Source organism: Theropithecus gelada, chromosome 7b, assembly GCF_003255815.1.
Source record: "Theropithecus gelada isolate Dixy chromosome 7b, Tgel_1.0, whole genome shotgun sequence".
In the NCBI taxonomy this organism is placed as follows: Eukaryota; Metazoa; Chordata; class Mammalia; order Primates; family Cercopithecidae; genus Theropithecus; species Theropithecus gelada.
The window spans coordinates 72,237,096-72,260,214 of record NC_037675.1 but is presented as its reverse complement, the minus strand read 5'-3'; the positions used below and the strand labels follow the sequence as shown (position 1 = coordinate 72,260,214).

At 40.9% G+C, this 23,119-nt stretch overlaps 1 pseudogene; it reads left to right on the top strand.

Moving 5' to 3' along the window:
- LOC112628404 overlaps positions 1–13,091 on the top strand; it is a 19,388-nt pseudogene extending 6,297 nt beyond the window's left edge.
- The last annotated feature ends 10,028 nt before the right edge of the window (positions 13,092–23,119 follow it).

Genomic DNA, 23,119 nt, shown 5'->3' with positions numbered 1-23,119 from the left:
AAAAAAAAAAAAAAAAAAAAAAAAAAAAAAAGAAAAGAAAAGAAGCAGAAGTTAAGTTAAAGAGACCACCTGTCAACCTAAATCAGTCTCTACAGTATAGCTTTCTGGCATTTAGCTGGCTATTTTGAAACCCTTTTATTAAAGAAAATTACATCTATGAAAGAAATCTATATTTGTAACATTTCTTTCTAAAAATTAGGAAATGGCTTTCATCTACAAATACTGATATAAAACAGTTTAAAATTGATTACTTCCTTGATTGTTCACTGGAAATTAACGTTACTAAGAGTTAACATTATGATTAATATATATAATTAAAATATGATACATATATGTGTACTATATGTGAAACGGGAGGAGTTCCCTTATCACCTTCACAGGGTGTATGACAGGGGTGTGGCTTACTTCTTCAGGACCCTACTTCTCAGACCCTAGGGGGAGCATGAAGATGGGCAGGTCATGGAGAGCATTTTTGGGCTCTGACCCCACAGCAGATTCCAGGGTTGAGTGTTTACAGCTCCCGAAGCCCCAGCGGGCGTGTGTTACAGTATGTTCTTTCAGCTTTGCCATCAGCTGGTGGTTTGTGTTAATCAGCTCAATTAGACCCTTTGCCTTATCGCAAGGACAGAGGGCTTTCTGTATCCTGGGTTCTTGCCCCAGTGTACGGGAAAAATCGGATCACATGTGGACTTGGAGAATGAGTGCAAGGTTTTATTGAGTGGTGTAAGTAGCTCTCACTGAGATGGATGGGCAGCAAGACAAAGGATGGAGTGGGAGGTTGGTCTTCCCCTGGACTTGGGCCGTACAGCAACTAGACTTTCCTCCAACCGCCCCTGGCTGAATTCCCCCTGGTGTCACATTGTTCTGCCATGGATGGCCTGCTGGTGTCTGCTGGTGTCTGTCTTCTGCTTCTCTCAATGTCCAGCTGCTTGTGTGTGTGCCCGCTGGGGTCTCAGGTTTTTATGGGCACAGGATGGGGGGGTATGGTGGGCCAAAAGGTAACATTTTGGGTGTGAAAACAGAAATGTCTGTCCTCATTTAGGTCCGTGGGCACAGGCTTGAGGATGGAGCCCTCAACAGGGACCCCCACTTCTCTACCCAGCACTTTCCTCCCCCTGCTCCCATATCATATACCCATATACTATATATTATATATAACATACATAATATATACATATAGTACATATGTGTACTATATGTATGTACTATACAGAATATATAGTACATTTATAGTACATATATGGACACAAATGTACTATACATATAGCATGTATGTAGTATAGTATGTACTATACAGAATATATGTACTATACATATATTCTATATAGCACATATGTTCTCTATAGTACATATATATGTATTGCATATATGTACTATACATAATTTTTTTTGTTTTTAGTTACATATATGTAATATGTACTACTGATAAAGGCAGGAGACAGACAAATTCCTAGGCAGATAGGGAAGAATCACTAGGCTAAAACCTCATGTTCAAGCCTAAAACAGCCTAAAGGTTGAAAGACTGGAGTGCTGGTCTGGGATGAAATCTGTGACCCAGAGGAAGAACTTCTGCCCCTGTTTGCCCACCCTTTCCCAATTGATTCTTTGAGAATAATGCCTTTTAACCCACTGAATCCTGCCTTTTCTGAAACTTCCTATGGCTTGCCTGGGCATGACCACATGTGCACCGGGGCATTGGGGGGGCCACCAGGAATTCATGCCTTATGCAGGGGAGGAGCCTGGCCTCATCAGCTCATGTGTGGTGGCCCTGGTTTTCAATTGTGAGGGAGAAACCTGCTTGGAGAACCCCTCTCTTTGCTAAGGGCTTTCCTTTTACTTAATAAATTCTTCCCTCCTCACCCTTCAAAGTGTCCATGTGCCTAATTTTTCCTGGTCATGAAACAAGAACTCGGATTTAGCTGAACTAGGGAGCAAAAATCCTGCATCATTTTGACCTTTACAGGGATTTATCAGAGGGTGAGTAAAACGCTGCCCCAAAAACGTCTTTCACTTTCATTTCTGAGCTTTCTCATCCTCAGACTTCTTCTAAAGGCAGGGAAAACTGCCCCCTCCCTGTCGCTCTCAGGGGTTGGGAATGTCAGCCTTGGTCCATTCCAATCTTTTCTATGGCATTTTCCCTCTTTTTTTCAGAATTATAATGGCACCTATCTTTTCTTTTACAATATTGGGGGTGTTCACCCCCACTCCAATGGCCACAGGCATGTGCTTCAGACATACAGGCAAGCAGCAGCTCCCCACCACCCACTTCCCACCTAGCTGGGGCACATGGCCATGTCTGCTGCATACACATGCTGTGTTCAATGGCCATGCAGTGCAGGACTGAGCCACAGCCACTTCCCAGGCCCCAGGGCAGTCTTGGGGGCCCAAGGCCCTTCATGGCTAGCTGGCCAGTGTTCCCCACCACGTGCCCATGGAGTCTTCCCCTCCCCCAGCTGAGGGGTCCAGCTTGGTCTGAGCCTGAGGGAAGAAACAGGAATTAGAAGTTTTTCTCCCTGTTGGAAAAACTCATTTACATCAGAATAAGAGGTTTCTTCCTCAACAATCTTCTCCAGCCCTACATCTAAGCTGTTCTTTTTCCTTCTCTCCATCAGGTGAGGAGTTAATGGGTTGGTGCGAAGGTAGTTGTGGTTTTTGCCATTACTTAGCATGGTGGTGACCACAATTGCTTTTGCACCAACCTAATAACACAGCTGTGCAAAGACAGGGGGTTTCTCCATGCCAGAGTTTTGTGTTTTTTTTCCTTGAAAGGTGTTTTAATAGGACAGGACCCCAATCCACAAGACACTCTTTTCTATCCCTTGTTGGAAGAGAACCGAATTCCACAGCTTCACCCTGACTAAATGAGTCCATGGACCCCACTGAGACACATTCTTGCCCCAAACTCAATTCCAAACTTTGGGTTGAAGCTCTAGGAAAGAAAACTGGATCTGAGGCTGACGACAATTGAAGTTAAGAGATATAGCACAGGTAAGCATGACTAATTCCTGCTGATTAAGCCAAGCCTCCCATTGCATGAATAGTGGTCATGCTAGTATTCATGGCATACATGAGGGCTAGGTAACTTGAAAACTACTGATAGCAGGGGGAAAGACAGTGTGTGGGTAAGGGTGGATAATCCCACCCCCTACCCTCCCTGTTAACATGGGTAAAAAGTCACATTGACACCCATGGGCAGCACCCTGTCATTGTCTTCAGGACTCCGGGATACAAGGAAAGAAGAAAGAAAACAGATGCCTCTCTTGTCTCTCCCTCACATACCCTGGGTATTTGCTGGGAAGAGAAGGGAACTAGGCATGTGTTGCTCCCCTCTTTCTAGATGAGTAGTCATTCATCTTTAGTCTTTACCCCTTTCAAAAGCATCCCGAACCCCTGGGACTCCTTTGAAAAAAAAATTCCTTCTTTATTTCCTTTTTCCACCTCTGTCCTCTCTTCACAGATGGGTAATTATGTACCTGTGCTACAGCACACTTCCCTTGGATGCATCCTCCAAATTGATAAAAATTAATATCCCAAATATTCCCAGAGGAAGGGAACCTAGAAGGCTGACATACTGGAAAAAGCGTAACAATTTTATCATTCAGACTTTTGGCCTCTCTCTCCCTGTACAAACTGGTAAAAGGAATAATAAGGATCACTGTTTATATTCTCTGTAAAGTTTTGATGAATGAAAAAGGATTTGTGAGGTTGGTCTTAAGCTATAGCCAATCTGGTGTGATTTGCACATCTTTCTGCATGATTCTGTCAGGAAGAGGGGTACCACGTGATAAGATATAGGCCTAGGACCCCATAAGCCTGCTGTTCAAGTCAGCCTGTCTAACAGGTCAGTACCAAACTTTGCTTGTTTTACGTCCATGGGAATGTGACCTGTAACCACATGGCAGTACTTTCGTTTAGTCTCCGCCATTTTACAGTGGCAACCTGGGTTCAATCCTGGCTTGAGAAATGTGTTCTTTTGGGTTGATATCTGTGTGTGACTTTTTATCATTTGCTGATTCTCTTCCTCTACATGAACAACTTCTAGCTTTGTTTCTTGAATTTTTCTTTCTCTGAGTTACATTTAAAGTTCCTAGATTTTGTAAAAACTGCTTACTACCCCTTTGGAAATACTTCATACACTTGTGGTTAAGTCATAACCTTAATTGAAGCTTGTTGGTTTCACCTGTGAGTTTACTTTTGGTAAAGTTCAAATGCCAAAAATATTGGCTGTTTGGCATGGCTAAAGTCAGATTACAAGGGATTTAAAAGGACGTTCTTAAAGAACGCTCTACTTAATTAAAAGTGGATATCTAAGTTATAGGTATATTTAAAAGACCTTTATGTTTCTCTCTTCTTGGATCTTGTTTTGCTGGAAAAAGATTTTTTCTCGGTCGACTGAATTACTGTTCTCCCTGTGTCTTGCAACTCTTAAGGCATGCATGAGAGGCCCTAAGATAACTTCTGATGAACTGGGAGTCCTTGGGAAAAACAGAAAAGGTGCCACAGATTCTATTTTGGGAGAAACTTCTCTTTCCTTCCTGGAACCCTAGGAATTAGAAACTGATCAATCTGTATCAAAATTTATTTTTTTGTCTTCCAGCTATACTTGTGTATTGGGCCCTGTTTCTTTAAGGGTTCCACTCTGAGACCAATAATCCAATTAAGAAACTGGCAAATGAAAAATCTTTCAAATACTGGATCTTCTTTTGTCTGTCTGTGTAGTTATATATGTATTATGTGTGTGATGTTTATATAAAAGTGCTCTAATTAATTGGATTAAAGAAAAAATAAGCACTTAGATAAAATACATTTTAAGGAAAAGTAAAAGCTATAATATTTTTTAGTTCCTGTGACTTTAATCTTCGAGAAATAAAAACGATCTTAAGGATTATTGGTAAAAAATGCAAATATTTTTTGTTTTTTTTTCTTTTTTTTTTTTTTTTTTTTTGAGACAGAGTCTCGCTCTGTCGCCCAGGCTGGAGTGCAGTGGCCGGATCTCAGCTCACTGCAAGCTCCGCCTCCCGGGTTCACGCCATTCTCCGGCCTCAGCCTCCCGAGTAGCTGGGACTACAGGCGCCCGCCACCTCGCCCGGCTAGTTTTTTTTTGTATTTCTTAATAGAGACGGGGTTTCACCGTGTTAGCCAGGATGGTCTCGATCTCCTGACCTCGTGATCCGCCCGTCTCGGCCTCCCAAAGTGCTGGGATTACAGGCTTGAGCCACCGCGCCCGGCCTTGTTTTTTTTTCTTAAGACAGAGGCTGGCTCTGTCTCCAGGCTGGAATGCAGTGGCACGATCTTGGCTCACTGAAACCTCCGCCTCCCAGGTTCAAGGGATTCCCTGCCTCAGCCTCCCAAGTAGCTGGGACTATAGGCACATGCCACCATGCCTGGCTAATTTTTTGTATTTTAGTAGAGACAAGGTTTCACCATGTTGGCCAGGAGGGTCTCGATCTTCTGACCTCATGATCCGCCCACCTCAGCCTCCCAAAGTGCTGGGATTATAGGCATGAGCCACTGCACCTGGCCAAAAATGCAAATATTGTTAAAATGTAAATATGTGGTCTAAGTTACGCAGGTCAGATAGTAAGTTTGCTAAATGTTTTAAGGTTATAAACTGCTTCTTTAGCTTTTGAGAACTATTCTGCAACTTGGCTGCTTCACAATTGGTAAGGCCTGGGGAGGTATGGAGTTAACAACACCCTTAACTATGCTGGAAGGAGTCACATTTCATTGGCACCTAGTGCATAATTAAAACAACTTACCAGATTTTACATTAAAGTTAAAAATTGCTAAGAGTTATCATTATGACATGTAATTGAGACCACTGAAAATGGATTCACCTGCAAGGTGTGTAAGAATAGTAAAATGTATTTTTAGTAAAAGATTATAAGAATACATGGAAATGTAAATTTTTGCTTAAGATTAAAGGATTGTTTTAAATTAGATAAGATAAAGTTAAAGGCTTAAACAAGTTGTGGAAGGTTTCTAAAAATTAATCTTGCAAAAGAAATTCTGTGTGTGAACATAGAACAGAATAAATTTGAAATGATATTATATGTTTTTTATGTAAATTGAGCATTGAAATAAAAGAACAAGAAGGTTTCCTTAAGGTGCTAATCTGCTCTTTAGCAGAAGTTGTAAAGGGTTGTAAAAGTTTGTAAGAATCTCACCTCATGGTCAAACTGGTTAAGATTAGATAGAATGATAGAATTGTTTATAAGTTTTCATTAGAAAATTCGGGTTGGCATTAAGAGTAAACTAATGTAAGGGTAAAATTTGGCTTTCTTGCCCTTGTACAAGATTTTCATGTGATAACAAAGGGAAATGAAAGATTTTTGTTTGCCTTGTGAATAGACTGCCAAGGAAAAGAAAGAGAAGACAGGAGACAAACCGGAAAGCTAAGTCTTTCCTCTTAATGAGTAAAGGTTTTTGCCTTGTTTTGAAATTTTTGAATCATCATTTTGGCAAAATAAATAATTTATGGTAATCTGGAGTTCTGTTTCATAATATCAAGTGCTTCAAACCTCTAACATATTTAACAGGTTTCCCAAAATCAAATTTCAGTTTCAGAATTATATTTCCTGACCACTAGCTTTTGCATGTTACAGAGGGCCCCTATTGCATCCAAAAGAGAGGTAAATAGGATTATTTGACATATTTAAGTATGTGGGATTGCCAAAATGATGCTTCATCTTCATCAGGTTATATTTCAGTGAATAGTATTAATATATGTTTTAAAATTGTATGGGATTTCTAAAATTCTAATGTCTGAGCATATGCTATCAATCATAATTAAGATTATTATGGTAAGTTATTATAAACCACAGAGATAATCGAATTTCTTTATCAATTGTGTTTTTAACTGTAACTACCCTGGGCATTTTGTTATTCAAAGACAATTGTCTTGTTTTGATCCTCTTCAAAAGATGGTTTATTATCAGTTATAGAACTTTGACAGGTGCTCTCAAATGCAGGTTTCTGATGACTTTGGAGATTGTGACATTTGGATGGTGGAAAAACGTATAGGACTCATGGAGATTTAAAATGTTCGTGAATATCAAGCAGAACAAGAGTTAATGGAATGGACTGAACTAATAGAAAGCTGAAGTAACCTTTTATTAACTATTGCTTAAAACATTGCTAATCCTTGTTTTATTTTTCAGAGTTAAAGAAACTTTTATTTTGAGCTATTTACAGTCTTTAATAATTGAGTAAGTTATACTCCTGTGAACAAAATTTGGAGCATGTTTGTTTCTCTCTGCCTGGTTCCTCTAGAATTTGGAAACTATTTGTGAGTATTCTTAACTTATAGCAATATGGTTATTTGCATCAGGGCAATAGGAATCCATTTTCTTTTGCAACAGGATGCAATTGGAGAAGCTGGTTGTTTTACCAAGACTTTGGCTGGAAGGGTATGCTTTCTTTTAAGGAATCAAGCTCAACTTGCAGAGCTGATAAAAGCTCCTTGGGAAAACTGGCCTCATACCTTGTCTACACAGTCCCCGTACAGGGTTCCCACCTTGTATGGGAAGTAAAGAATGTCACTTTCTAACAGGCCCAGGAACCCCATATTCTTGGGACCTCAAGAAGAAAGGATTTTTTTTTACCCAACTCATAGGTATTTGGGGTACAAACCCGTGGCTAGGCTCGACTTTAAAAGGTCTTATCTGAGATTCCTTGTGGAACAGAGTTCCATCAAAGCCAATTTGAAAAATTGTATGTAAAAATAATAATTCTTGCTGTACTTTATGCAAATAAGCAGGCCAAATATAAAACTAAAGTTTATTTTGCAAACAACTCAGTCCTCTCTTGATTTGTTTTTAACAAAAATGAGGAATGGAGAGAAATTATGTCTCAAACCTTATCATACATCTGTCATTAAATTCTAGACCAATTAGTTGTTTTAAAGGTTTTTTTGGCCTACATTTTAGACTAACCCTGCTTATTCCTGTGAATCAACTAGTGATCTCCTTCTGCAGCTCAGAAGAAAAAAAAGGGATGGATAATGTAAAAATCTAGATCAATATTCCAGTTCTGGGCAATTATCCTGCAAATCCTGCCAAGTGATAGGAGTAAATAGGGTGCCCATAACCTGGAGGTTTCCTTTTTGGGAAAATAAGACCAAGGGAGCTAACAAAAGCCAAGCCCCATGCACCCAAATCTTAGCAGGTAACTATAGCCACCTGTTATCTGGACATGCTGGGAGCCTTGGAATTTTTGAGCTACCTTTACCCCCCAGCCTTTTGTCTCATTTTGATACATGTCTTCTAATAACCCAGTTTGTCTCTTCTCGTTTTCAGACCATCAAAAGTTCATGCAACTGGAGGCTCAGTTGATGGCCCATTTTTTTACTGGAGATCCTTAGACAAACTTCTGAGGGAAATCTGACTGCCATCTTCTGAAAACAGTGCTCCCTGTTAGCAGGAAGCAGTTAAGATCGATCTTCATTCCTATTCTAAGGGCAGTTAGTCATACTTCTCCAGAGGGTGGAATGATTGATAGAAGCAGAAGGCAGACAAACATCTAGGCAGACAGGGAAGGGCCCCTGGCCTAAAACCTCACCTTCAAGTCTAAAACAGCCTGAAGGCTGAAAAACTGGACTGCAAGTCCCAGATGAAACCTGTGAGCCAGAGGGAAAACTTCTGCCCCTGTTTGCCCACCCTTTCCCAATTGATTCTTTCTGAAGAATGCCTTTTAACCAATCGAATGCTGCCTTTTCCAATACTACCTTTGGCTTGCCTGGGCATTCCTGCATGTACGTTGGGGGATGAGGTGGGGCCACCAGGAATTCATGCCTTATTCAGGGGAGAAGCCTGGCCTCATAAGCTCATGTGTGGTGGTCCTGGTATTCAATTATGAGGGAGAAACCTGGTTGGAGAACCCCTCTCTTTGCTGAGAGCTTTCCTTTCGCTTAATAAATTCCTCCCTCCTCACGCTTCAATGTGCTCGCATGCCTAATTTTTCCTGGTATTGAGACAACAACTTGGATTTCCTGGTATTGAGACAAGAATTAATTAAATACCAAGAAGGTACAAGTCAGCCAGTACTGAAATTGTTAAGATATGCAATTTAAAGGAACTCCATGATCCAAGTCAAATTACATATGATAGCGCATTGCTATAATACTAAACAGTGCTGTGTACCTGAATTAAAGAAATAAAATTTGTATTTAAAAGACTATAAATGGCTGGGTGCAGTGGCTCACGCCTATAATCCAACCACTTTGGGAGGCCGAGGCGGCAGATCACCAGAGGTCAGGAGTTCAAGACCAGCCTGGCCAACTTGGTGAAACCCTGTCTCTATCAAAAAATACAAAACTTAGCTAGGTGTGGTGACACATGCTTGTAATCCCAGTTACTTGGGAGGCTGAGGCAGGAGAATTGCTTGAACCCAGGAGGAAGAGGTTGCAGTGAGCCGAGATCATGCCACTACACTCCAGCCTGGGCGACAGAGTGAGACCCTGTCTCAAAAAATAAAATAAAAATAAAAGATATAAATCAAATTTTAAGCATGGACTCATGGAGAACCTGGGTGGCTGCCTGGTCCTTCCTGAGTCCTTAATGTTTTCATTATTAAAAGCACTGCACTCCATGGCTCATGATGGAAGAGTTAAAATAATCCAAATAATGAAAATATATATACATTGGTGTGGTGACTGTTCTAAAATTGCTAAAATAGTTTATGACCAATGTTTGGTTTATCAAATTTAGAATCCTGGGAAGACAATCAAAACTTTATGTATGGGCCATTTGGACATTTATAGTGGTCTTCTTTATCTTTCTTTTCCTTCCTTCCTTCCTTCCTTCCTTCCTTCCTTCCTTCCTTCCTTCCTTCCTTCCTTCCTTCCTTCCTTCCTTCCTTCCTTCCTTCCTTCCTCCCTTCCTCCCTTCCTCCCTCTCTTTCTCTCTTTCTTTCTCTCTTTCTTTCATCTGTCTCACTCTGTTGTTCAGGTTGAAGTGCAGTGATCTTGGCTTATTGCAACCTCTGCTTTCCGGGTTCAAATGATTTTATGCCTCAGCCTTCTGGGTAGCTGGAACTATAGGTGTGTACCATCGCAACTGGATAATGTTGGCATTTTTAGTAGAGACAAGATTTTGTGATGTTGGCCAGGTTGGTCTTGAACTCCTGTTCTCAAGTGATCTGCCCACCGCGGCCTCCCAAAGTGCTGGGATTACAGGCGTGAGCCACTGCGCCTACCCTCAGTTGCCATTTTCAGTGCCTGTTTTCTGGTTGTTTAGAAGTTTTCCCATGCAGGAAGCCAATTCTATAACAGTAGCTAAAATGTTATTAGAAAATGTGTTTTCCTCATGGGGGATTCTTGGAGAGATCTCTAGGGATGAAGGTACTTGTTTCGTTGGACAAGTTGTAAAACAGTTAAAGTATTACAGATTTAGTAGCCTTAGGTGACGCCAATGAATTGACTGGATTGCCTTGATATTGCAGATTGATTAAAGGTATTGCAGATTAATAAAAGTAAGATGCATTTACAGTGGAGAATGTAAGTTGACCCCCTTATAAAAGAGTCCTAAACTCGCATATGACTAAATGATGCAAGCCTTTGATGCATCATGTCAAAGTGTGTTTTCACCAGGTAAAGGAAGCTTTTCAGAATGCACTGGCCAAGAGCAATCAAATCCTTCATGATCTAGAATCTAGAGATTTGGTTTTCTGGAAATGGTAGTAGAGAAAGACTGCCTTTGCCACTCAATCTGCAGCCAAACTTTGGGACTTTGATACTTGAATCCATATCTCACAACTTAAAAAGGGCCCCTCCAGACTCTTGGAACTGTATACCCATTAGAAACCTTAAGGTAAAGCTAACCAGGGAAGTTTCTCCCCAGAAGCAGATGGTATCCTAGACATAAGCAGCTTCCCCAAGATCACAAATCAAACTTTCTCTATCACATGAAACTCTTACTTTTCTTAATCTTTCCTTACGTATGCCTACCTCTTGAACTTGGCAGGATAGTGCTATAATTAGAATTTCACAATGAGTAGCTTTTATGGGTAACTTCATGAAGTGTTGAATCTGTCATGCCAAACCCAGATCTTTACATGACCTAAGGGATCCTTTAGTTAACCTGGTGGATAATGTTAGCAACATTCCTAACATAACTGTTGTTCAAATTGTACTAGTAGTAAAACTTCTAAACCCACTTCTTCTCACTTCCTGTTTTAATTTAATCCAGTAAGGGGATACAAGAACAATGACCAATGAGTATATCACAAGGCAGGTTTGCACCAAAGCCCAAATGGAGTTTCTTGCAAACTGACTTGTGTGTCAGGATATTATAACACTCTTTCAACCCATAATTCTGCCTCAGGCCCTTGGTTTGAAATTCCTAATTTCACCATTCCAGGTAATGTATCCATGAACAATAGAACTGGAAAAGGGGCCTTGTGTCTATCCGTGGAGTATACTTTTATTTGTGGAGGATTTTGCAGCCAACTTTACACATGGGCAACCTTATGCCTTTGATGGATTGAGCATGAAGGGCCAATGTTAGATTTATTTTCCAAGGCTTGGAGTAAATATAAATGAGGTAATAATTTGAAATATATTCCTGACTGAGCATGTTGGCTCACATCTGTAATTCCAACACTTTGGGAGGCCGAGGTGGGAGGATCACTTGAGCCTAGGAGTTTGAGATCATTGTATCGAGACCCTGTCTCTACAAAAATATTTTAAAATCTTAGCTGGGCATGGTGGTGCATGTCTGTACTCCCAGCCACTTGGGAGACTGAGGTAGGGAGGATTGCTTGAGCCTGGGAGGTTGAGCAAGACCCTGTCTAGAAAGAAAGAAAGAAAGAAAGAAAGAAAGAAAGAAAGAAAGAAAGAAAGAAAGAAAGAAAGAAAGAAATTCCTTATAATCATCTCTATAGCAGATTCTATTGCAAAGGCTATGGTTGCATAACAGATTTCTTTAAATTCTCTTGTTAAGGTTGTACTAGATAATAGAATTGCTCTAGATTCCCTACTGGCTGAATAGGGAGAAATTGTGCAGCTGCTGACACTTTTTGCACATGGATAAATATACTGGGTATTATAGAGTACCTCATTTGCAGAAAATTAATGAACAGGCTGCTGGGTTAAAATAGATACACTCTTCATCTGGCTTATTCTTTGATCTATTTGATTTTTGCTTGTTTAGTTCATGGAGACCCTAGCTAAGGAGTGTACTGCAAACTGTTGGTATTATCCTCCCAATGACAGTGGTCTCCTTGGTGCACTGTATTCTCTCAAAAGTTTTAAATGTTTGTTAACATGCAGTCATTTGTAGAATGTCAGATTGTTACTCTTTGACTAGAATGACAAAACTCAAAGAAATGCATGATCATGAGGATACCATAACCTATGAATGACATGCTGAGACAAGAAACCCAAATGATGGTAATTGAAAGTGGTGCTCTAAAACCTTAGATTTTGGTCATGCTCTGACCTAGGAGAGAACCCAAGCAAAAGAAGGGAATTGTTAAATAAATGTATTGTTTTGCATTGAGCTCCTGTCACTTGCACAGCTGGTTTCTGGACCAGGTTGTACCCAAGGCATTCCACTCTGTATGCTTCCTGCCTTTGCACCTGCCACCAGAGTCAATGGAGAAGCTACACTGTCTCCAAGCTTGTGTGATCTGATCTCTGTAGCAAATGTATGAGCCATTTCCTGCTCGAGTCTCTGAGAATTCAACCACACCAGAAAGCACTTCCAGTTGGAAACAGACAGGAATCAATGTAAGAATTCAACTTCAAGTTCAAAAAGCAGTCCCCTAGGTTACAGAGCAAGTGTATGAGGGATTGAAGCCTCCTTTTCAGCATGAACATGTTCATACCAACCCAGACCAGGACTGCTGCCCACTGCAGGTCACCATCCTCAATTTCATTTTTATTCCAATTGCCATGAGAATAATATTTACCCTGCTTACTATCAGTGTGGGCAAGGGCAGTCAGCATCATCAAGACTGGTATTCCAAGGTTCTCCTGTTCATGGTGGTGGGAAACTGCACAGTGAACAGGGTGTGCCAGTCATCCTGGACCCAGTGCACAGCATTCGACTCTTTGGTGGGATCCTCAGTAGCCATCCTCCCTGAGACCATAGTTACTGCTTTTCATCCCTTGGGGGCAGCCCTGAGTCTAGTCCAGTGGTAATCAGATTCCAGCTTGGAAGGGGCGGCTGGATTGTATATTTGGTTAGTAGTACACATGCTCTTCAGATTCCTGGGGCTCCCGTTAGAGGAGGGAGAAGTGTTGAATCAGGAGGAAGAACAACTCTGGTTTATAAACATATTTTAATGTAAAAATTTGCATTTGAATGGAGCAGTCCTGTTTTCTGTATCAAAAACCCATTTGGTGTTATTGAGTTTGTTGTTCTTTATTCTTTTATCTCAGTGAAAACTGTTGATCTTGTTCTAGGAAAAAATTAAACTCTTGAAGTTTCCCCCCTAAAAATTTTCTTTTAACAAATAAAATACTAGTATCTAGGTCTTATTGTTACAGGTCTTTCTTTTGAATACTAATTTTGCAATTTTTTTTGCACAAATGACATGAAAATAGGCCCATTCTATGCAGTTTAACAAAATACCTGGGGCTGGGTGTGGTGGCTCACACCTGTAATACTAGCATTTTGGGAGGCCGAGGTGAGTGGATCACTTGAGATCAGGAGTTTGAGAACAGCCTGGCCAACATGGTGAAACCCTGTCTCAACTGAAAATTAGCCGGGCGTCGTGGAGGGCACCTGTAATCCCAGCTACTTGGGAGGCTGAGGCAGGAGAATCACTTGAACGTGGGAGGTGGAGGTTGCAGTGAGCCGAGGTCATGCCACTGTACTCCAGCCTGGGTGACAGAGTGAGACTCCATCTCAAAAAACAAAACAAAGCAAAACTTGAAAATACTTGATATATTAGTTTGCTAGGGTTATCATAACAAACTGCCATAGACTGGATGGCCTAAACAGCAAAAATATGTTTTTTACAGTTATGGAGGCTAGAAGTCCTAGATCAAGATGCTGGCAGGATTGGTTTTTTCTGAGGTCTCTCTCCTTGGCTTGCAGATGGCTGTCTTCTTCCCATGTCTTCACATGGACTTTCCTCTGTGTCCTAACCTCTTCTTATGACGCCAGTCATATTAGATTAGGTCTCACCCTAATGACCTCATTTTAGCCTCATTATCTTTTTAAAGACTCTGTCTCCAAGTACAGTCACATTCTGAGGTACTGGGGATTAGGACTTCAACTTGTGAATTGAGGACCTGGTGACCTCTTCAGCCTGTCACACTTGGATCAGCAAGGCACCCCTTGAGAATAATCCTGGATATAGAAGACAGATCTTCAATTTCTAAATCAAATTTAACAATCACATGTGTTTTATACCTGATTTCTAATAATGGTTATTCAAAATCGTTATTCTAATTTTTCATCCTTTTAGAAAATAAATGTATTCATGCTGAATGCAAGGTTTTTTAGGAATTGTAGTCTACAATGTGCAAGAACGCAGGCCAAGGACTGTAAACACAAAAAAATAGGAAGCAATATGCCCTCAGCATTACACTGCCTAGAAAGCAGATCTCTTATCTTAAAAATCATTTCAAATCAGACAACCTATAGAATGGGAGAAGATATTCACAAACCATGTGTCTGATAAAGGCCTAATCTAACAAATCAACAAGTAAAACACAAATAACCCCATTAAAAATGGGCAAAGGATATGTCTCAAAAGAAGACATACAAGTGGCCAACAAACATATGAAGAAAAGTTCAGCATCATTAGTCATTAAAGAAATGCAAATCAAAACCACAGCTAGATATCAGCTCACACCAGTCAGAATGGCTATTATTAAAAACCCAAAACACAACATGCTAGTAAGGCTGTGGAGAAAAGAGAATGCTATGCACTGTTGACAGGAGTGTAAATTAGTCCAGTCACTGTGGAGAGCAGACTGGAGATTTCCCAAAGAGCTTAAAACAGAGTTACCGTTTGACCGTTTGACCATTTGTCCCAGCAGTCCCATTACTGGCCACATACCCTAAAGAAAATAAATCATCCTAACAAAAAGACACATGTTCATCACTGCAAAGACATGGAATCAACCCAGGTGCCCATCAATGGTAGATTAGATAAAGAAAATGTGGTACATATATATCATGGAATCCTACACAGCCATAAAAAAGAATAAAATTATGTCCTTTGCAGCAACGTGGGTGGAGCTGGAAACCATAATCCTAAGCAAATTAATGCAAAAACAGAAAACCAAATAGATCTGTTCTCACTTATAAGTGGGAGCTAAGCATTAAGCACACATAATCATAAATATGGGAATAATAGACACTGTGGACTACTAGAGCCGGGAGATGGAGGGGTTGGGTTAAACAACTACCTATTGGGTTTACTCATTACCAGGGTAACAATATCCATTCTACAAAAGTCAGCATCATGCAATATTTCCATGTTCCATGTACCTCTCTATTTATTCCCCAGCGCTGATCTCTGAAATTAGCTCCACTCTCAAAGATCTGCACATGTAGCCCCAGCATATAAAATAAAAGTTGACATTTAAAAAAAAATCATTCCAGGTTGGATGTGGTGGCTCATGCCTGTAATCCCAGCACTTTGGGAGGCCGAGGCAGGCGCATGACTTGAGGTCAGGAGTTCAAGACCAGCCTGACTAACATGGTGAAACCCCGTCTCTAGTAAAAATACAAAAAAGTTCACTGGGTGTGGTGGCAGACGCCTGTAATCCCAGCTACTTGGGAGGCTGAGGAAGGAGAATCACTTGAACCTGCGATGCGGAGTGTGCAATGAGCTAAGATCATGCCATTGCAACCTGCCTGGGCAACAAGAGTGAAATTCCATCTCAAAAAAAAAAATTAAATTTATTATTATATCTGACTACAAGAGTAATACCAACTTGTAAAAATGAAAAATTTTTAATCCATTTATAAACTAGAAGGAAAGTCTCCAGGAATGTCCCTCCCTATGGATGGCCTCCAGAGCAGTGGTTTTCTGACCAGGAACACTCTTTTAAAAAAAGAAATCATGTGAGCTTAATATGTAAAACAGAGTAAAAAAAAAAAAAAGCAAAGCTCATCCTTCTGGGTTCTCCCTTGGAGTTTACCTGCCTTCGATTTATCCACTGGGTGCTTTAGTAATCCAAACCCTGTAATACATACGCCACATTTTTTTCCTGATTTTCAGATAGTTAATAGTATTGGTTTATTTTTGTAATTGGATTCCTACGCATCTTAGTCAAGCCAATTACATCCTTTAAGGAAAGGCAGACCTTGTGCAATTTGGGATTATGGTGTCTATTACAGCAGCACACCGTAATGAGGGATTTGGTTTCATCAGTTGCACAGTCCCCTTGTTTTTAGATTTTCTGATACTGGGTGATGTAGTAAGTCTCAAAGAAAATCAGAAAACTTGAGCCTCTTTTAAAAAATTTTTCAACTGTGGTTAAAAAAGCACACATAAAATGTACCATCTCTATAATTTATAAGTGTAGAGTTCCTTAGTGTTAAGTGTCTGCACATTGTTTGCAATAGATTTCCAGAACTTTTCCATCTTGCAGAACTGAAACTCTGTACCCATTAAAGAACTTTCCATTTTCTCCTCTTCCCAGCCCCAGGAACCCCTGCATGGGCATAGGAGACAATGTCTTACTTGTGGGGCCAAATGGGCACTCACTGCCACAAATCATATCCAAGCAACTGCCATATTGAGAAGGGAGTTGGCTGTTTCTTATGTCTCTTTTGGGGAAGCCATTTTGAGCTCTTCTCTTCCTCCATCCTTACTCCCATCCTCCATGTCTCCTCCTTGCTCAGCTGTCAGGATGGTGGCTGTGACAGATAAAGTCCCTTATAGGTCCAAAAATGGATTGCACCAGCAGCTGAGCAGAGACATCATTGGGATGAAGCAAGGATGACTTCAGGAAGGAAGAAAACTGCATCGGTGATTGTCACTGGCCTTCTTTCTTTATAATCTTCAACATAAATGCCACTTTCCTGAGTACTCAATCTAAATTGTGTCCTTTTATCCACTTTCATGGATGAATTCTATACCTTTGCCAAATAATAGCAATCAAAATTTGACAGTTTATCTACCACTCTTTTTTGATACACTTTCTTCTCTTGGCCTCCAAGAAACCACACTAACTGGTTATCTTGCTGCTATTCTGGCTGATCCTTTTCAGTTCTTTTAGCTGGTTTCTTCTCATATCCCTGACCTCTAAATATTGGAGTCCCCAGAACTGGATCTCTTCCCTCCATGCTCAATGCCTTGGTGGTCTCATCCAGATTCATGGCATTAAATACCATCTCTATTCTCATATCTTTCTAATGTATATCTCCTCTGAATTTCAGACTCATTTATACCCTATAGGACATCTCTATTAGGATGTCTCAAATAGGCAACTCACACTCAATTAAGGCCCAGACTAGTTCACCCCTCCCTCTGAAACAAGCTCCTTCTCTGTGTAAGTTAATGGCAATTATATCTTTCCAATTGCTCAGGGCAAAGACCTGGGTACTATCCTTGCTTCTTTTCTTTTTCTCCATAACCACTTTCAGTTTGCCAGCAAATCCTGTCTGCTCTACCTTCAAAATATATCTAGAATTCAACCACTTTTTACCACCCCTATTTGTCTAAGCCCCCAAGGTATTTTGCCTAAATAATTGCAATGGTCTCCTCATCAGATTCTTTACCTCTGCCCTTGGCTCTCTGCGGCCTATTTTCATCACAGATCAGAACGTTTCTCTTAGTATATATGACAGATCATGTTGCTCCTCTGCTCAAAATCCCTCAATGGTCACCTTTGACACATCCAGGAGAAGCCAGTCCTTACTCTGATTTACTAAGCCTGGCATCATCTGGTCTGTTACATTTTCCTTTCTTTTCCTTTCTTTTTTTTTTTTTTTTTTTTTTTTTTTTGAGATGGAGTCTCCCCCTTGTCGCCCAGGCTGGAGTGCAGTGGCGCAATCTTGGCTCACTGCAACCTCTACCTCCCAGGTTCAAGTGATTCTCCTGCCTCAGCCTCCTGAGTAGCTGGGACTACAGGTGCCTGCCACCACGCCTGGCTAATTTTTTGTATTTTTAGTAGAGATGGGGTTGGCCAAGCTGGTCTTGAACTCCCGGTCTCAAGTGATCCACCCATCTTGGCCTCCCAAAGTGCTGGGATTACAGGTGTGAACCACTGGGCCTGGCCTCCTCCCCAGTTTAAAATCCCCCTTTCTTGCTTTTTTGTTTTTTCCTTGTCAGGTTTTATAAAGAACTTCCATACCATAGAGTTTACATAGTTATCTTGTTTATTTTCTATCTTCCATAATAGAATGTAACCTTCCTACAAGAGAAGTTTTGATCTCTCTCATTTTATTTGTTTTATTGAGAGTATCAGCTCCAATGCTTAGTACAATGCCTGGCACATAGTTAGCTCTTAATAAATATTTGTTGAAAAACTTCCTAAACATCATAAATTTGTGTGATTAATTGATCAATGTATCTGATAATTCTCCTAGAATGTGAGCTCCTTGAGACCAAAGACCAAGCCTGTTTTATTCACTCCTGTATCCCTAGAACCGAGCACAAGGCCTAGTGGATTAGTAGACACTCAGTAAATAAGTACGTTTTAAAATAAATAATTCAAGATGTCAACAATGCCAGTATTGACAGAAGGAATTTATTCAAGGGAACATGGTAATGCAGCTGTTGCAGCTAGGAGGCTGCCTAAACAGTCCCCAAATTAGTCTTGGAGTAGTATGGATTTTGTTAGGAGTCATTTTTCATATATGCTTAGGGCCTGACAACTTGAAATAACACACAATAGTGTGTAGCAGTGGTGTTGCATGTGCTTGGAGTTTGAGTTCTAAAGTCAACATGTGTGACAAAACTCATGTATGGAAAAAAATTACCATTAAAAGTCCCTTTCATCACCCACATACAACAGATAACAGAGTTTTATGTATTCTGCACCATCTCTCAGTAAATTCAACATAGTCAGTTTTCTCTCCAGAGTTGGAACAGATGGCCATGGCTGTTTCTTTGGTTGAGTACCAGATGAAGTAGTTGGCTTGAATTTAAGAGCCATATTGTAGGGGGGAAAATTACATATCTATGTATATATTCATCTGTATTATTTCCTTTTGCTAAGCATATACTTGAATTCCAGCAACTTAAATGTTTGTGTACTGTAACTCCATTGTACCATTTGATCTTCAGCGCTGTCAAATCCTTTTCTTTGCTTATTATGGATCCAAGGCCTGGTAAGTGGAACGGGGTCTAAAATAACCCTGTGGGGTCACTGCATAGTTGGCATGACCAATTAGAAGAATGTCAACCATAATGATTTTCCAAATTAGAAAAATTCCTTTCAGCTGGGTGCAGTGGCTCACGCCTGTAATCCCAACACTTTGGGAGGCTGAGGTGGGCAGATCACTCGAGGCCAGGAGTTTGAGACCAGCCTGACCAACATGGTGAAACCCCATCTCTACTAAAAATACAAAAATTAGGCAGGTGTTGTGGCAGGCACCTATAATCCCAGCTGCTCGGGAGGCAGAGGCATGAGAATCACTTGAACCCGGGAGGCTGAGGTTGCGGTTAGTCAAGATTATGCCACTGCACTCCAGCCTGGGCAACAGAGAGAGACCCTGTCTCAAAAAAAAAAAAAAAAAAAAAAATCCCTTTAACTAAATTGAATACAGACTCTAAACCCCTACAAAAAGAATAAAAGGCATGTATGGAGTGGCCACTATATGCTGACTACTTGCTGTCTCATTGAGCAGCCTCGTAGCAACCCGTTGAAGAAGGTACTCTAATCCCCGTGACCCAGCTGTGATTCTCCACAGCAATCAGGCAGGCATGCAGGCTTGGCTATTGCCTGAAAGAACACACTCAGCCATAGCCATTGACAGAGACACTCTGAGCCCAGCACTGCATGGTGCTAACATTCCTGTCCTCTTCCCATAGGTTGTCTTTTAGTCCACACCAGCTCTGCCTTGCAGGGGTGCTTAGAGACCTCTTTCCCCACCCCACAAAGGTAACTGGAGTATTTATCTATAAAGAAAATGTTAAGAGCAAATCACCTTGTTCCATGAGTTCTGCATAATGGTACTCACTTTATTGGTGGAGTTGGAAAATTTTAAATTCCATTTTGGTGTGAATTTATGAATTACTTACAAATGACCTCATTTAAGTGGTGGAAGGAATCATGATCATTTACTATGTTTCTTTTATTTTTTTCTTTTATTTACTTATTTATCTATTTTGAGACAGAGACTCACTCTGTTGCCCAGGCTAGAGTGCAGCGGCATAATCTTGCCCACTGCAACCTCTGCCTCTTGGGTTCAACTGATTCTCCCACCTCTGCCTCCGAAGTAGCTGGGATTACAGGTGCACACCACCATGCCTAGCTAATTTTTGTATTTTTAGTAGAGATGGGGTTTCACCATGTTGGCCATGCTGGTGTTGAACTCCTGGCCTCAAGTGGTACACCTGACTTAGCCTCCTACAGTGCTAGGATTACAGGCCTGAGCAACTGCACCCAGCCTACTACCTTTCTCTTTTGAACATGTTCTCTACTTAGTGTCCTAGTTTCTACATTGGACAAATTCTTTGTTTCAGCCAGCTCTCAATGAAAGAACTACGACTGCAGCACCATTGCTTCAGACAAGCAGTACCGGAATAGTCCAGCTTGTTCATTTTTTTTTTAAGAGACAGAATTTCACTCTGTTACCCATGCTGGAATGCAGTGGTGTAATCATGGCTCACTCTCCCAGGTTCAAGTGATTCTCCTCCTCAGCTTCACAAGTAGCTGGAACCACATGTGCACCTGAGCACGTCTGGTTAATATTTCATTTTTTTGTAGCACAAGATCCCTATGTTGCCCAGGCTGGTCTATAACTCCTGGCCTCAAGCGATTCTCCTGCCTCAGCCTCTCAAAGTGCTGGGATTACAGGTGTGAGCCACTGTGCTGGTCTCTTGCTCATTTTTTTACACTTCCTCATGTGTTTCCTCATCAGCTTCTTTAAGTATCATAATTTCTTTCATGTCTCCAAAAATCATATTTAAATATTGATCATAGGCCTGGTCCATGCTGCCAATGTCTAAACCTAACATTTTCCTTTCCTTTCTTTTCTATCCCCTCTTCCTCAGGAATCTGGCTTCATTGTACCACTGGTCACTGGATTTAAATTAAGGACTAAAGACTCAAGTTGGCCACTCTGGTAAAGATGAGGAAGAAGCAAGAGGGAGAAGGAGGCAGAGATGTGATAATTCTGCATCTTACATTTATATATAATGACAGTAGTTCTTGGGAACTTTAAGCAGCTTTTCCTGTTACCCAACTAGAAGGTAGCAGAGCTAGAAGTTGAGCTTGGGTCAGTGAGGCTCCAAATCCCCTACTGTTTCCATTACATCACACTACTTTCCATAAGCAGCAAAATCCCATTAAATGCAGGTATTGGGTAACAATGATGGGCTGACTTTGCATGAATAGATGGAATCATAAGGAGTTCACTAAATAGGCCTGTATGTGTGACTTTGGAAAGAAGGCAGACTAAATGAAGGACTTTCTTCAGATCATCAACACTGTGAATGACAAAGCTTTGCTCTGTATCATGCTGGACATTGTGGGACCATGCTAGATGTTTTGAAGAACACACAAAGCATCCTGTAAGACTGCACTCAAGGGACTTAGAGTCTAGGTGAAGGAAAAAATCAGGCAGAGAGCACACTCAAACTAGATAATTAAGGTGAGTTTAAGGGACTAATTTACTTATAAAGATGTGGGTGGGCTGGGCACAGTGGCTCACGCCTATAATTGCAGCACTTCGGGAGGCTGAGGTGGGTGGATCACAAGGTCAGGAGTTTGAGACAAGCCTGGCCAATATGGTGAAACCCCCTCTCTACTAAAAATACAAAAATTAGCCAGGCATGGTGGCTGGCGCCTGTACTCCCAGCTACTCAAAAGACTGAGGCAGGAGAATTGCTTGAACCCAGGAGGTGGAGGTTGCAGTGAGCCAAGATCGTGCCACTGCACTCCAGCCTGGGTGACAGAGCAAGACTCCGTCTCACACACACACACACACACAAAAAAGGATGTGGGTGAGGTTTAGGGAATCGGAAAAGAAAAATGCAGTACCCTGGGTTCTAGCAACAGTAGGGTTTGGTTACCCATGCCTCCAAAACATGCAGGGGAAAGGGGAAGGAACAGAGCACAGCTGCATGAAGAGGGAGGGACACACTCCTCTTTCAGGGGCTGTGATCTTCAGTAAAGGGAAGCAACCAACCCATGGTGACACATCAAGGAGGGAGCCATAGTAATAAATACCTCAATCTCACCGTCTCCACTCTTCAGTCTCCTGGTGATGCTTCCCGTTAGCTAACCCCAACCAGAAGCTAGAAGGAAGCATTGATTCTGCCTGAAAAGACCAGCCCCCTAGTTACAGCAAAAAATGAGAAAAAGTAAAAATGAATCTGAAAGGGCAATTTTATAAACTTTAATTTATAGAATAAATTAAAAGGTAGCTTTATAAATTGATACACCATTTAAGTGTATTGTGAAGGTTGCAAATTACAAGAGTATTCCTGTAAATCATTTTGTGAAATATACCTTCATGCATTTTCAATTCACGGTATCCTTTATTTTGTTTTATTTTTTATTTTTTTAAGAGATGGAGCCTCGCTCTATTGCTCAGAGTAGAGTACAGTGTCTATTCACAGGTGTAATTACAGTTCACTGCATACTTAAACTCCTGGGTCCAAGGAATCCTCCTGCCTCAGTCTTCCAAGTAGCTAGGACTACAGGGATGTGCCACTATGCCTGGCCACAGCATCATTTTAATATATCCTGATGTTGTCTTATGGGTTAGTTTCATGTAAAATTTGCCCAAATTAAATGTTGAGATAGACTGGCTTCCTGGCTTACCCAGAGTGAGAGATGAAGTGAGCTAAAATCTTCTGAATTGAGCACATTTCAGTTGCATTGTACAAGCAACGTTTTTGCTCATTTTTTTTTTCCATTGCGTAACTTTATTCCTCTCCCTCAGATTTTTCTCCACGCCTTTTTCCATCATGTTTTCATATCTCCCTTTCTTCCATTTTTACTCTCTCCTTCTTTCCTCCAATAAAAAGGGCTTTTTGG